The 15,031-nt window shown below is 47.5% G+C and overlaps 1 protein-coding gene across 1 annotated transcript in view; it reads left to right on the top strand.

The window, feature by feature from the left end:
• The first annotated feature begins 1,045 nt into the window (after window positions 1-1,045).
• Window positions 1,046-15,031, top strand: part of NINL (ninein like) — a 129,594-nt gene continuing 115,608 nt past the window's right edge. Inside the window, exon 1 of the mRNA XM_023193474.2 lies at window positions 1,046-1,126. The gene's annotated coding sequence lies outside the window, so the exon portion shown is untranslated. The remainder of the gene's footprint in view (window positions 1,127-15,031) is intronic.

The following is a 15,031-nucleotide window of genomic DNA, read 5'->3' as shown; positions in this document are numbered from 1 at the left end:
TATCCCTTAACAGAGATGCTTGGCACCAGAAGCATTTAGGATTTCAGATTTTGGAATATTTGCATTATACCAATTGAACATCCCTAATCTGAAAATCCAAAATTAGAAATGCTCCAATGAGGCCAGGCACGGTGTCTCATGCCAGTAATCCCAGCACTATGGGAGGCCAAGGTGGGAGGATCATTTGAGGCCAGAAATTCCAGACGGGCCTGGGCAACATGGTGAAGCCTCCTTTCTTACAAAAATCAGCGAGAGCCTGGGCCTGGTTGTTCATGACTGCAATCTCAGCACTTTGGGAGGCCAAGGCGGTGGATCCCTTGAGTCTAGGAGTTCGAGACCAGCCTGGGCAACACAGTGAGACTGTGCTAAAAATACAAAAATTAGCGGACATGGTGGCAGGTGCCTGCAGTCCCAGCTACTGGGGGTTGGGACGCTGAGGCAGAAGGATCGTCATAGCCGGAAAAGTCGAGGCTATAATGAGCCATGACCGCTCCACTGCATCCCAGCCCGGGCAACAGAAGTGACAGCCTTTCTCAAAAGAAAAGAAAGTTAAAAGAAGAAAAAAGAAATGCTCCAATGTGCATTTCTTTTGAGCATCAGGTCAGCGCTCAGAAACTTTCAGCTTTTGAAGCATTTCGGACTTCAGATGCTTGGATTAGGGGTGCTCAACCTGTATTGATTTAATATGCGGTGGAAACGTGACGACCTAGGTTTTAAATCGCGGTTTCCTCAGTGGTGGGTTTGGGGTATTATCCCTGCCTGGCCGGCCTCCGGGCTTGTTACAGAAGATGCTACCCCCAGAGCTGCGAACCCCCAAGCTCCGCAGCGCGCAGGGCCCCGACAGGGACCAGCGAGGTCAGCTCCAAGGATCACCCCAGGCTCCAAACTGGCCCGAGCCGCCCTGAGATTTGCGGAGGCCGCCTTGCCCCCACCCCGCCCCGCAATCCCGGACCCGCCCCGCCCCCTCTCCCGTTCGCCCGCCCCGCCCCCCGTTCGCCCGCCGCGCCGGGACACCGAGGGGGCGGCGCCTCGAGGCCGGGAGGAGTGTTGCGTCGCGGCCTCCAGACACAAAGAGCTGCCGGCTGGATTGGGGTGGTGCCGCGCTCCTGGCCCAGGCGCCTCCCAGGTGAGACGGGCCAGGGCTTCCGGCCGGCCGTTCGGGCCGCGGGTGGGGTCGAGAGTCCGGGGCCGCCCCTGCCTCGCGACCCGCGCCTCAGTCACCAGACCCGGCTCCGGGAGCGCGGCCTCGGGTGCTCCTCGCGGTGCGGGGCGCAGAGTCGGCCCATCCGCAGTGGTGCCTGCTCTTCCGGTCGCCCTCGAGGGCGGGACGGGGGTCACGCCCTAAAATACCGCGCCCGCTGCGCCGAGCGCTTGAAAACCTGGTTTCCCGACGGCGGCGGCGCGGGCGCCATGGGAACGAGGGCCGGGTCCAGCACAGCCCCGAGGCTCGGCTGGGGGCGGGCGGCCTTGGCCGGGGCCCCCCGCGGTGCTGAGCGCAGCGGTGCCCACCGTCTGCCCAGCGCGGGCCGTTTCTCCTGGCGCCGGTCGAGGCCCAAGATTCCCTCCCGCCAGTGTGGCTGCGGCCCCCTATGGAGCGTGTCCCGCACTGTGGCGCTTGGGACGGTTGATTGAAAGGGTGGAGAAGCCTGTTGCGAGTTTTATCTGTTGTACTCGTTTTGCAGATTCGCCCCTTTCCTCCCGCCTGTGCGCACAGTCACACATACCACGTGGGAGTTTCTGATCTCATTGCATTCATACTCATCCATCCTGCCTGGGTATTGATGCTCCATTGTTAGGAGCTTTGTGTAGGGCTGTATGTTTGCACAGGACTCAGGTGAGGAAGGGTGGCCACGTTTCTTTCTGCTCTGTGAGACTTAGGCCAAGCCCTGGAACTAGGGAAGAGGTTCAGGAAGAGACCCATGAAGCTGGTGGGGCCTTGGAGAAGGGCAAGTGATTTTCAAGGTCAGTAGTAAGAGGGCTCATGAGTAATGGTAAGTTTCTTCTTAGAGACCTTTGCTATGACTTCCAGGTTTTTCATACCGGACTTAAAATACTTTTAAAAGCAGAGTTGTTGTTGTTGTTCTTGTTGTTGCTGTTTTTGACAACGAAGTTTCACTCTTGTTGCCCAGGCTGGAGTGCAATGGTGTGATCTCGGCTCACTGTAACCCCCGCCTCCTGTATTCAAGCAGTTCTCCTGCCTCAACCTCCCGAGTAGCTGGGATTACAGGCGCCTGTTACCACGCCCAGCTAATTTTTTGTATTTTTAGTGGAGATGGGGGGGGGGGGGTTTCACCATGTTGGCCAGGCTGGTCTCGAACTCCTGACCTTCAGGTGATCCAGCTGCCTCGGCCTCCCAAAGTTCTGGGATTACAGGCTTGAGCCATTGTGCCCGGCCAAGTTTTTGTTTTGTTTTGTTTTTGTTTTTTAATTTTATTTTACTTTAAGTTCTGGGATACATGTGCAGAACGTTCAGGTTTGTTACATGGGTATACATGTGCCATGATGTTTTGCTGCACCTATCAATCCGGCATCTAGATTTTAAGGCCCACATGCATTAGGTATTTGTCCTAAAGCTCTCCCTCCCCTTCCCCCCAGCCACAGGTCCTGGTGTGTGAGGTGTGTAATGTTCCCCTCCCTGTGCCCATGTGTTCTCGTTGTCAGCTCCCACTTATGAGTGAGAGCATACAGTGTTTGGTTTTCTGTTCTTGTGTTAGTTTGCTGAGAATGATGGCTTCCCACTTCATGCATGTTCCTGCAAAGGACTCATTCTTTTTTATGGCTACATAGTATTCCACGGTGTATATGTGCCACATTTTCTTTATTCAGTCTATCATTGATGGGCATTTGGGTTGCTTCCAGGTCTTTGCTATCGTAAATAATTCTGCAATAAACATACACGTTTATGCGTCTTTATAGTAGAATGATTTATAGTCCTTTGGGTATATACCCAGTGATGGGATTGCCAGGTCAAATGGTATTTCTGGTTCTGGATCCTTGAGGAATTGCTACACTGTCTTCCACAATGGTTGAACTAATTTACACTCCCACCAACAGTGTAAAAGCGTTCCTATTTCTCCCCAACCTCTCCAGCATCTGTTGTTTCCTGACTTTTTAATAATTACCATTCTAACTGTTGTGAGATGTTATCTCATTGTGGTTTTGATTTGCATTTCTCTAATGACCAGTGGTGATGAGCTTTTTTTTTTTATATATGTTTGTTGGCTGCATAAATGTCTTCTTTTGAGAAGTGTCTGTTCATATCCTTTGCCCACTTTTTGATGGGGTTGTTTTTTTCTTGTAAATTTGTTTAAGTTCCTTGTAGATTCTGTATATTAGACTTTTGTCAGAAGGGTAGATTGCAAAAGTTTTCTCCCATTCTGTAGGTTGCCTGTTAACTCTGAAGATAGTTTCTTTCGTTATGGAGAAGCTCTTAGGTTAGATTCCATTTGTCAGTTTTGGCTTTTGTTGCCATTGCTTTTGGTGTTTTAGTCATGAAGTCTTTGCGCATGCCTGTGTCCTGAATAGTATTGCCTAGGTTTTCTTGTAGGTTTTTTATGGTTTTGGGTTTTACATTTAAGTCTTTAATCCATCTTGAGTTAATTTTTGCATAAAGTGTAAGGAAGGGGTCCAGTTTCTGTTTTCTGCATATGGCTGGCCAGTTTTCCCAGCACCATTTATTAAATAGGAAATCCTTTCCCCATTGCTTGTTTTTGTCAGGTTTGTCAAAGATCAGATAGTTGTAGAAAGCAGTTTTGTTTTTTTTTTTAAGTAGTTAAAACTCATCTGTTAAACAGAACACTGAATCAGCAGTCTAGCAGTTTTATGAACTGTGTGCAAGAATACTTGTATATTAAAAGGAAAATGCGGCCGGGCGCGGTGGCTCAAGCCTCTAATCCCAGCACTTTGGGAGGCCGAGACGGGTGGATCACGAGGTCAGGAGATCGAGACCATCCTGGCTAACATGGTGAAACCCCGTCTCTACTAAAAAATACAAAAAAACTAGCCGGGCGAGGTGGCGGGCGCCTGTAGTGCCAGCTACTCGGGAGGCTGAGGCAGGAGAATAGCGTAAACCCGGGAGGCGGAGCTTGCAGTGAGCTGAGATCTGGCCACTGCACTCCAGCCTGGGCAACAGAGCAAGACTCCGTCTCAAAAAAAATAAAAATAAAAAAAATAAAAAATAAAAGGAAAATGCTCAGGTGTTAGAGAAGCAGTCTACTTTCACGCTTGTCCCTTTCATTTCACTTATACATCATCCATTAGTGGTTTAAATGATGACAGATTGAACTGATCTGTATTGTCAAATAAAAGTGGGATGTGTGTTTATATGAAGTTCAGGTGCAATAAATATTAGAGGATAACTCTTTTTTGTAGAATGAGAAAATAGCAAGCCTTCTCCAAGGAACTTGGACTTCAGATTTTTTTTTTTTTTTTTTAATGTAGAGCCAGGAGTCTTGCCCAGGGTGGTCTCCAATTCCTGGACTGAAGTGATCCACCTGCCTCAGCCTCCCAAAGTGCTGGGATTACAGGTATGAACCATCACACCTGGCCTCAGATAACATTTAACTCCGTCAAATTAGAAAGCACTTTATAGAGGAATAGCTAGGACTTAAGCAAAAAGTTTTTTTCTTTTTTTTTTTTTTTTTTTTGAGATGGAGTCTCGCTCTGTCGCCAGGTGGCGTGATCTTGGCTCACTGCTATCTCCATCTCCCAGGTTCAAGCGATTCCCCTGCCTCAGCCTCCTGAGTAGCTGGGATTACAGGTGTGCACCACCATGCCCGGCTAAATGTTTGTATTTTAGTAGAGACGGGGTTTCACCATGTTGGCCAGGATGGTCTCCATCTCCTGACCTCGTGATCCACCTGCTTCAGCCTCCCAAAGTGCTGAGATTACAGGCATGAGCCACCACGCCTGGCCGGACTTAAGCAAAATTTAATTGAACGGTTTATATTAACTTGGATGGAAACTTTTTCGCTAACTCATACTTACCCCATACGTTGTGATTTATAGGACTGCTCTGAGGTGGGTGAATTGATATGGTCATTTGCTAAGAGCATGTTGTAAGTCTTTTAATGTTAGGGTATCCTTTGAACATTTGGTGATGGAAAATAGAATAACAAGAATGGCAAAGTTCCAACTGTAAGTGTCTGTAGCTTCCCCTTTTACAGTGAGTTCAAGTTCCTTGGAGAAGGCTTGCTGTTTTCTCATTCTATAAAAAAGAGTTATTCTCTAATTTTTATTGCACCTGAACTTTATATAACACACATATGCCAATTTTCTTTGCCAACACAGACTGGCTTAATCTGTCATCATTTTTTTTTTTTTTTTTTGAGACGGAGTCTCACTCTGTCGCCCAGGCTGGAGTGCAGTGGCGTGATCTCGGCTCACTGCAAGCTCCACCTCCCGGGTTCACACCATTCTGCTGCCTCAGCATCCTGAGTAGCTGGGACTACAGGCACCTGCCACCACGCCTGGCCAATATTTTGTATTTTTAGTAGAGACGGGGTTTCACCATGTAAGCCAGGATGGTCTCAATCTCCTGACCTCGTGATCCGCCCGCCTCGGCCTCCCAAAGTCCTGGGATTACAGGCGTGAGCCACCGCGCCCGGCCAATCTGTCATCATTTAAACCACTAATGGCTCTTTTTAACTGTTGTGGAGGATGGCACATGTGGCATTTGAGACTTAGGGCATGTGAGCGGGGCCCTGTGAGCACATTCTTTCTACGGTGGACATTTACCTTTGGATTTTATTTTATTTTATTGAGAAGGAGTCTCGCTCTGTCACCCAGGTTGGAGTGCAGTGGTATGATCTTGGCTCACTGCAATCTCTGCCTTCCGGGTTCAAGTGATTCTCCTGCCTCAGCCTCCTGAGTGGCTGGGATTATAGGTGCCTGACACCATGCCCAGCTAGTTTTTGTATTTTTAGTAAAGACAGTTTCACCATGTTGGCCAGGCTGGTCTCAAACTCCTGACCTCAAATGACCCACCTGCCTTGGCCTCCCAAAGTGATGGGATCACAGGTGTGAGCCACTGTGCCCAGCCTACTTTTGGATCTTGCCACGAGCAGGTAGCTACTAGATAGCTTTCCTCTTTCCTGGCACAAGACAGATTTGGAAGCAGGAAGCAAAAACAGAAGCAGTGTCTTGGCCTCACACCTGAACTGGTGTGGCTTCCTAGCTGCAGGTAATAGTGTCCTCTGCCCTAGAAGGCATTTCCAGCGCTGTGGCCATTTTACCGTTCCATTCCTTGGTTATTGCATAGGTAGTTGAGCAGTGGTGACTGTAACTGGAATCTAGGTTTGAGTTTAGCTTGGTCCTTGGCTTCAAGTGCAGATTAGGAATTCAGGCTTAAGGCAAAGACATTTGGTTACTCATAAGCAGAGGCCAAAAGTTTGGGTCAGAACTCTACCTGGAGCTATTTGGAGGTAGGCTTTCCTTCTCCCACCTTGGAGTAACTTTGAGCCTCCTAGATTCTGATTATTGTTGTTTGTGAATTGATGGACAGTTTTCTCTTTTTTTTTTTTTTTTTTGAGACAGGGTCTTGCTCTGTCGCCCGGGCTGGAGTGCAGTGGCCGGATCTCGGCTCACTGCAAGCTCCACCTCCCGGGTTCCCGCCATTCTCCTGCCTCAGCCTCCCGAGTAGCTGGGACTACAGGCGCCCGCCACCTCGCCCAGCTAGTTTTTTGTATTTTTTAGTAGAGACGGGGTTTCACAGTGTTAGCCAGGATGGTCTCGATCTCCTGACCTTGTGATCCGCCTGTCTCGGCCTCCCAAAGTGCTGGGATTACAGGCTTGAGCCACCGTGCCTGGCCTGATGGACAGTTTTCTGGGACAGAGGAGTCTTTTGGAGCATGGCTTGTATTTTCATCCTTTTTTGACCTAGGTTCAAGCGTGCATCTGGCACTGCCTGGTTGTACTCCCCTCTCTGAACCTGGATTGTCTTTCCTCGGACTTCAGAAAGATAATAGAGCCTTCTATCATCCTCCAAGCGAGGTGACCCGTTTTCCCCAAGACTGCTGTACAGCAGTCTCCCTGGAGTAAAAGTCATTTGTTAGTTTCTGAAACAGCAGAACTCTCTAGGTACCTCTGAGGCAATCAAGTTTGAGAAGCTCTAGGATATACCAATTTTTGTGCATTGATTGTTACTTTGTATCTCATAAGGGGCAATCGGCACAATTTTTTTTTTTTTTTTTTTTTTTTGAGATAGAGTCTCACTCTGTCACCCAGGCTGGAGTGCCATGGCACAATCTCGGCTCACCGCAACCTCTGCCTGCTGGGTTCAAGCAATTCTCCTGTCTTAGCATCCTGAATAGCTGGGATTACAGGTGTCCACCTCCATGCCCAGCTAATTTTTGTATTTTTTAGTAGAGACGGGGTTTCACCACGTTGGCTAGGTTGGTCTCGAACTCCTGTCCTCAGGTGATCCGCCCGCCTCGGCCTCCCAAAGTGCTGGGATTACAGGCTTGAGCCACCATGCCTGGCCCACACATCCTCTTATAACCTTATTTTTGGATCTACTTTGTTGAGTAGAGTAATGATTTTGGTTTGTTGGAGTTTCTAAGAGTGGTCAGAGACCTGAGGGTCAATCACTCTTCAAAATCTCTCAGTTTTTAAGCCTTTGGTAAAGAATTTTACATTTGTAGAGTATATCAGTTAGGATATTTTAGCCACTAGTGATGGAAAACCCAACTCAGTCTGGCTTCAATACACAGGGTGTTCACAGAAGACCTCAGGATGGGCTGCGCCATGGTTGAAGTGGCCCTGAGGGACCCAGATGGCTCCTCTTCTGCACACAGCCTCTCACATCAGTGAGGAGAGGGAGCTTGGCTTCTGTGGCTTCTGTGCCTCTCTGAAGAGGGAGGAGTGACAGCTGGTGCCCCCAGCCAGGGTAGTGGAGTCCTGGGCCATTTGAACCAGTCACCAGGAGGCCTCCCCTGGGCTGTCTCCAGAGGCAGGGTGCCGTGGGGGTGTGGGGACAGGAAGGACAGGCTTTCGGGTGCCTGGTCCATGGGGGCTGTGTGAGCCTCACCATACAGGTAACGTGTCACCTGTGCCCAGTCCCCGTGCATGACTTGTGCACTGGTTGTGGCTGCCAGAAATGGAGCTCAGGTCTCCTGGTGTTTTGTTTTTAAATTTTAAATGAGCATTCAGTAGGTGCCAGGTACTGTTCTCAGTGTTTTTGTTAAATTCTTTCACGGAGTACTCAACAGCAGGAGGCTGAGCCAGGGCGTGCTGTTGCCCCCATCTCAAGCACAGAGTGCGAGGGTCAGAGAGGATAATAACATGCTCAAGGTCACATGGAGGTCAGGGGTGCTCGGGTCTGGACAGGCTCTGCAAATTCCATGTCCCCCACCGTGCCTCCCGACACAATGGGCTTTCCAGCATACCTTACTGCCTATGACTATATCGTTTCTTTACCTTAACAAGAAAACGGGGTGTTTTCAGTGCTAGAGAAAAGCTGTGACTCATGTGATCCTGTCTACACATGCTAGTTGAGAAGCAGTATGAGGATTGTTAGCTCAAAGTCCCATTTTTATTTTATTTATTTATGTTTTAGAGACAGGGTTTCACTGTGTTGCCTGGCTTGACTTGAACTCCTAGGTTCAAGCATTCTCCCACCTCAGCCTCCCAAGTAGCTGGGACTACAGGTATGTGCATGACTCCATTTAATTTAATTTAATTTAAGTTAAGTTTGCTTGAGCTTTACTGCTTGATTAAATTCCTTTTTTTTTTTTTTTTTTTTTTTTTTTTTTTGTGAGATGGAGTCTCACTCTGTCACCCAGGCTGGAGTGCAGTGGCCGGATCTCAGCTCACTGCCAGCTCCGCCTCCCGGGTTTACGCCATTCTCCTGCCTCAGCCTCCCGAGTAGCTGGGACTACAGGCGTCCGCCACCTTGCCCGGCTAATTTTTTTTATTTTTAGTAGAAACGGGGTTTCACTGTGTTAGCCGAGATGGTCTCGATCTCCTGACCTCATGATCCGCCTGCCTCAGCCTCCCAAAGTGCTGGCATTACAGGTGTGGGCCACCAAGCCTGGCCGATCAAATTCCATTTTTAAGCAAGAGTATTGAGGACTTAATGAATTGTGCTTTGCCTTTTGTGGGCTTTGTATGAGTGTGTGCACCCATGGAAATAACATTTCTCGGCCAGGTGAGGTGGATTATATCTGTAATCCCAGCACTTTGAGAGACTGAGGTGGGCAGATCACTTGAGGTCAGGAATTTGAGACCAGCCTGATCAACGTGGTGAAACCCCGTCTCTACCAAAAATAGAAAAATTAGCCAGGTGTGGTAGGGCACACCTGTAATCCCAGCTACTCCAGAGACTGATGTGGGAGAATCGCTTGATCCTGGGAGGCCGAGGTAGCAGTGAGCCAAGGTTGCACTACTGCACTCCAGCCTGGCGACAGAGTGAGATTCCATCTCAAAAAAAAAAAAAAAAAAAAAATCACGCCTGTAATCCCAGCACTTTGGCAGGCTGAGGCAGGCAGGTCACCTGAGGTTGGGAGTTCGAGACCAGCCTGACCAACACGGAGAAACTCCATCTCTACTAAAAATACAAAATTAGCCAGGTGTGGTGGTACATGCCTGTAATCCCAGCTACTCGGTAGGCTGAGGCAGGAGAATCTCTTGAACCCGGGAGGCAGAGGTTGCGGTGAGCTGAGATTGCGCCATTGCATTCCAGCCATGGAATTGTTTCATTTCAACAAGAGTGAAACTTCGTCTCAAAAAAAAAAAAAAGGAAAAGAAAATATTTCAGAAAAATGAGTCTGTTCCTGGGACTGGGAAATAACAAGGCCCGATCTTCTGCTGGCCCCACACAAAGAGGAGTGATGGGCTTCCCCTGCCAGGATGGACCTCAGGAGCTTCATTCACACTGAGGGCCTCCAGGTTCCCCTTAGAGTCACAGGTGGTGTCAGACCCTGAACATGAGAACCAGTGTCAGTCAATATAGTGAAATATTCACTGACTTGGAGTTTTCATTTCAAGGCCATAGGAATGTAGTAAACAGCTATTAATTATTTAAAAATCAGCAGGAAGAGTCTGCTCAGTGCACATTTTGAGCAGGTTGTCTCAACCCCAGGGTGAGCTCCTTGTATCTGGAAGGCCTCTGCCTGTCCTGTACTCAGGTGACCTGAGAAAGGATGTGCTGGACTGTCCGGCCACGTGGCCTTGGGGCTTCTAGCTGTGCTCAGGATGAGGACAAAACCAGGCAGGCAGAAGTGGGTAGTCTCCCACACAGGAGAGGGGGCAGGGCCTTGAACAGACTTGGGGACACGTATCTCCATGTGTACCGGTGAGTAAAACTGAGTACCTACAGTCCTGCGATGACCACCAGGGACTCTGGAGGGCGGGCTGCAGCCCAGCCAGTTAGCTTCCTGCTTCAGGTGACGGTGTCACTGCTCTCCAAGGCCCCAAATGAAGGTAAGTGACAGGCTGAGATTTTCCCCGACTCTGGTTAGGGACAGAAACATGGATGCCCAATTTCGGAACCCCAGAATCTACATTAATGACCTGTACTGATTTCTGGTAGGGTTCCTCAGGAAACTGTGTCAAGCAGGACGTTTGCAGGGGTGGGTCCGAAGTGGATACAGTCCACAGCCTGCATAGTTCAAGACCAGCCAGGCCTTGCTCTGTGGCAAAAGTTTTAAACTGTAGTTGATAGTGTATACTCTTGCACAGCTTTAAAACTAAGCACTTCTTGATACATTTTAAATTCTTATTGAATTTTTATTATTTCCAACTGTGCACATAAAGTAAGACTCTTAGAATTGTAGATTTTTACCACTTAAAATTCTCAGGCTGGGCACGGTGGCTCATGCCTGTCATCCCAGAACTTTGGGAGGCTGAGGTGAGAGGATCCCTTGAGCTCAGGAGTTTGAGACCAACCTGGGCAATGTACTGAAACCCCATCTCTACAAAAAATAAATAAATAAATAAAGGAAAAATTAGCTAGGCACAAAGGCGTGTGCCTGTGGTCCAAGCTACTTGAGAAGCTGAGGTAGGAGGATCACTTGAGCACGGGAAGTGGAGGCTGTAGTGAGTGGAGATGCACCACCGCACTCCAGCCTGGGTAACAGAGCAAGATCTTATCTCAAAAAAGTGAAATAAAATAAAAATGAATAAACTTCTCATAATTCAAACTCACATAAAGGTGACTACCCTGCTGGAGTCACCATGCTAACCAAGCAATTGCAGTTACTGTCACCAGTAATGAGACATCTATGCCCCCCCTGAGATGTGCCAAGGACACACCTGACCCAGGTGTTCCTGCCACCCCTGAATCTAACTGTGCAGACACCAGACAGAGTCTGTGGGACATTCTACAAAATGCTCTGCCTGTGTGTACTCCAAAAATTTCAAAGTTAGGAAACACAGAGACTGAGAAAATAGTCTGGTTTAAAGGAACAGGAAAACTGTGTACAGTGCTTGACTCTGAATTGGAACCTGGACTGGAGTGAAAAAGACAGCTGTAAAGGACATTGTTGGCACCATGGACAGAATTTGAATCTGAATGGTGGATTGTGTAAACGTCAGATTTCCCTAGTTTGTTGTACCGTGACTGTCTCCTTGAGCTTAGTGAATACATTTTGAACTATTTAGGGATACAGGGACACAAAGTCTAATACCCAATTTCAAATGGAGAAGGAGAGGAGCGGGGGTAGATAGATAATGTGGAGGGAGGGAGGAAGTGAGGGAGAGAAAATGACAAAATGGTCATGATAAAGGGGGAAAGCGGAAACAGGTGTTGAAAGCCAGCCGGGTGAGGGAGTATTAGATAATTTTTTGTACTATTCTAACAATTTTTTTTTTGGTTTTTTTTGACACCAACTCTTGCTCTGTCACCCAGGCTGGATGGTGCGACCTTGGCTCACTGCAACCTTTGCCTCCTGGGTTCCAACGATTCTCCTGCCTCAGACTCCTGAGTAACTGGGATTACAGGCGCACGCCACCAAGCCCGGCTAATTTTTTATTTTTTAGTAGAGACGGGGTTTCACCATGTTGGCCAAGCTGGTCTCGAATTCCTGACCTCATGATCCCATGATCCACCTGCCTTGGCCTCCCAAAGTGCTGGGATTACAGGCATGAGCCACCACGCCCGGCCTATTCTTTCTTTCTTTTTTTTTTTTTTTTTTTTTTTGAGATGGAGTCTCGCTGTGTCGCTCAGGCTGGAGTGCAGTGGCGAGATCTCGGCTCACGGCAAGCTCCACCTCCTGGGTTCATGCCATTCTCCTGCCTCAGCATTGGAAGAGGCTGGGACTACAGGCACCCGCCACCACACCCGGCTAATTTTTGTGTTTTTAGTAGAGACAGGGTTTCACCGTGTTATACAGGATGGTCTCGATCTCCTGACCTCGTGATCCGCCCGCCTCGGCCTCCCAAAGTGCTGGGATTACAGGTGTGAGCCATTGAGCCCGGCCTATTCTTTTAAATTTTCTATACATTTGAAATTTTTTCAGAATAACAAGTTAAAAAGTCAGTCCTGTCTTCACTGCCATCTAAAGACCTACCAATAAAAAGGTTACTATATTTCATCTATTCTAAGATAAACCTTTTTTTTTTTCTTTACGTGATAATATGTTTGATTTGGGGGTACATTTAAAAACTGATGCCATCTTAGCACTGGGTCACATTTTGACAGCAGTCTTTCATCATTGTTTGTCTTAGAATTAGTCGCATCTCAAATTTGATGAAATACCGTATTTTTTTCTGGCTCTGTTATGTGAAGAGGTGGGAGAAAAGAAGATTCCTCGGAGCTTTGCATGTGACATTTTATCAGACCCTCATGCCCACATCTACACTCCAGGATTCCACTCCCATGCCATGTAGCTACAGTAAACTCAACATATTCCAGACTGGATTTCTGTCTGCACCTCTATCTACCAGGCCAATCTGTGCTGCTTCTGTTTCCTCCCTCAAGAAACAGAAACCTGATTTTTAGCCACTGATGGCCCCAGAAGGTCCGATGGGAGAAGCTCCATGACCTGTCTAGGAGGGGGGATGCGGACACTTCCTGTAAAGTGGGGCACGCATGAGGAGGAGGTGGCCTAGATCCTTCCTTTTCTGGGTAAAGGGTGGAAGCGGTGTGGATTCTTTACTTTGAGTGTTCTGATAGCCATGTGTCACTATGTAGTTGTTCTTTGTGTCTCACATCTCCTCCTATTGCATTTTAAAGCATTTTAATGGCATTTTTATGCCTAATAAAGCATTCTCATAGAAAAAAAAAAGACGGTGGCGGGCACAAGGCCCTTGCCCAGCCATGCCATGGCACAGACACTAGCTTTGTTTCTTGAAATGACTTTGGGATCCAGATGTTTGTGCTTCATTTTCTCCATGGTCAAGTGAGAATAGTTTCTCCGAGTTAGTGAAGATCATGGACAAGGGAATTTAAGGTGTCATAAAGCTCTAAAATTCTGTGATTTAAAATAGGGGACTTTTGAAACAGTCGTTTATACTAGAATCATTCAAATAACAGATACACTTTAGGCAAACAGCTCTGAGCACAGACATCAGTGAAAGGCAGGTGTGTGGCCAGTTTCTCTGCTTCTGACTCCCCACACTCCTTCCCAGGTTACTTTCCCTTACTGGTTCCTGTTTCTGGGTGATTTTTACACTGGATGCTCGCAGGGAATTCATTTCCGACCACCAGGAACAGGTGTGCTGTATGGAACAGGCTATGTGGCCTGATGCTCTGGGTTCTTGTCTGCTCCAGGGTCCCGAGTCACCACCATGTTGGAAACTTTTCAGGTCTCCTCAGACCTTGAACTCCATGTGTGTCAGACTTAGAAACAGTTCCATGCAAAGTCTTTTTAGTTGACTCAGGGGAAACTGCATCAGCCCAGGATTGTAACATTCTATTTTAGTTTGTTTGGCATGGACTTCAAGTAGTTGCAATAGCAAAATATGGTAATTTTCCCATCAGTGGGCTCCTCAGACTACTGTGTTTTATCTACATTTAGGGGGATGGGCAATTCTGAATCCTCTTTTAGGGCCTTTGAATTGTTGGTATTGACACTGACCTCAGAGCAGGCTCATTCTTTAGAAATAGAAGCCCGAAATATTCAGACCTTTGTTAGATTCTGTGCACTTTAGGATATATGTAGAGGGCGTAGAAGAGCATCAGTGTTGTGTGCTATGCCTCTAGGCTCCTAATTGCATGGCTGGAATTTCAGATATGAAAGTTGGAATAATCATGAGAAAAGGGGTAGACTGTTCTTAGGATTTTTCAACATAGCTTTTATAGGCTGTGTTATTTCATTCTTTAATTTTTTTTTTTTTTTTTTTTTTTTTTTTTTTTTGAGATGGAGTTTTGCTCTTGGCGCCCAGGAGGGAGTGCAAATGGCATGATCTCGGCTCACTGCAGCCTCCACCTCCCGGGTTCCCAGGTTCAGGCAATTCTCCTGCCTCAGCCTCCCAGGTAGCTGGCACTACAGGCGCATGCCACCATGCCCAGCTAATTTTTGTATTTTTAGTAGAGACAGGGTTTCACCATGTTGACCAGGCTGGTCTGGAACTTCAGACCTCAGGTGATCTGCCCGCCTCGGCCTCCCAAAGTGCTGGGGTTACAGGCGTGAGCCACCGCGCCTGGCCTATTCTTTTATTTCTTTATAGTCACCATGAAACTAGAAAGGTTACACCCAGGTTCTGGGGAAGAGAAAGTGTCTCAGTTTTATAACAGATAGATAGAATGGATCGGGACGTGGAATGTTTGGTTGAAGTATTGCTTTTTTGTTCTGGGGAGGAAGCAAATTAATACTCTTTCCTTATAATTCAGTTTACTAATACAGATTCTTACATGACACTAGGACTTTTCAGGTTGATTTAGAGCTGGAAGGGACATTTTCCGTGTATTTTGGATATCAAATGCCTGTACTTATTTCATGGAAAAACTTCTAGAAAACTATTCAAAACTATCTGATATGCTTGTGTGCTGTTAGTAGGTGTGGGGCAGTATGTAAAGGTTTGTGTTGCAACTCTGGAGTTATAACTCACTGTGAGTTCACTTACCAGATCTGTGACCTTGGGCAAATTGCAT

The sequence above is a fragment of the Piliocolobus tephrosceles genome, chromosome 20 (genome assembly GCF_002776525.5).
Source record: "Piliocolobus tephrosceles isolate RC106 chromosome 20, ASM277652v3, whole genome shotgun sequence".
In the NCBI taxonomy this organism is placed as follows: Eukaryota; Metazoa; Chordata; class Mammalia; order Primates; family Cercopithecidae; genus Piliocolobus; species Piliocolobus tephrosceles.
The sequence above is the reverse complement of the archived record's forward strand: the minus strand, read 5'-3'. Positions and strand labels throughout refer to the sequence as shown.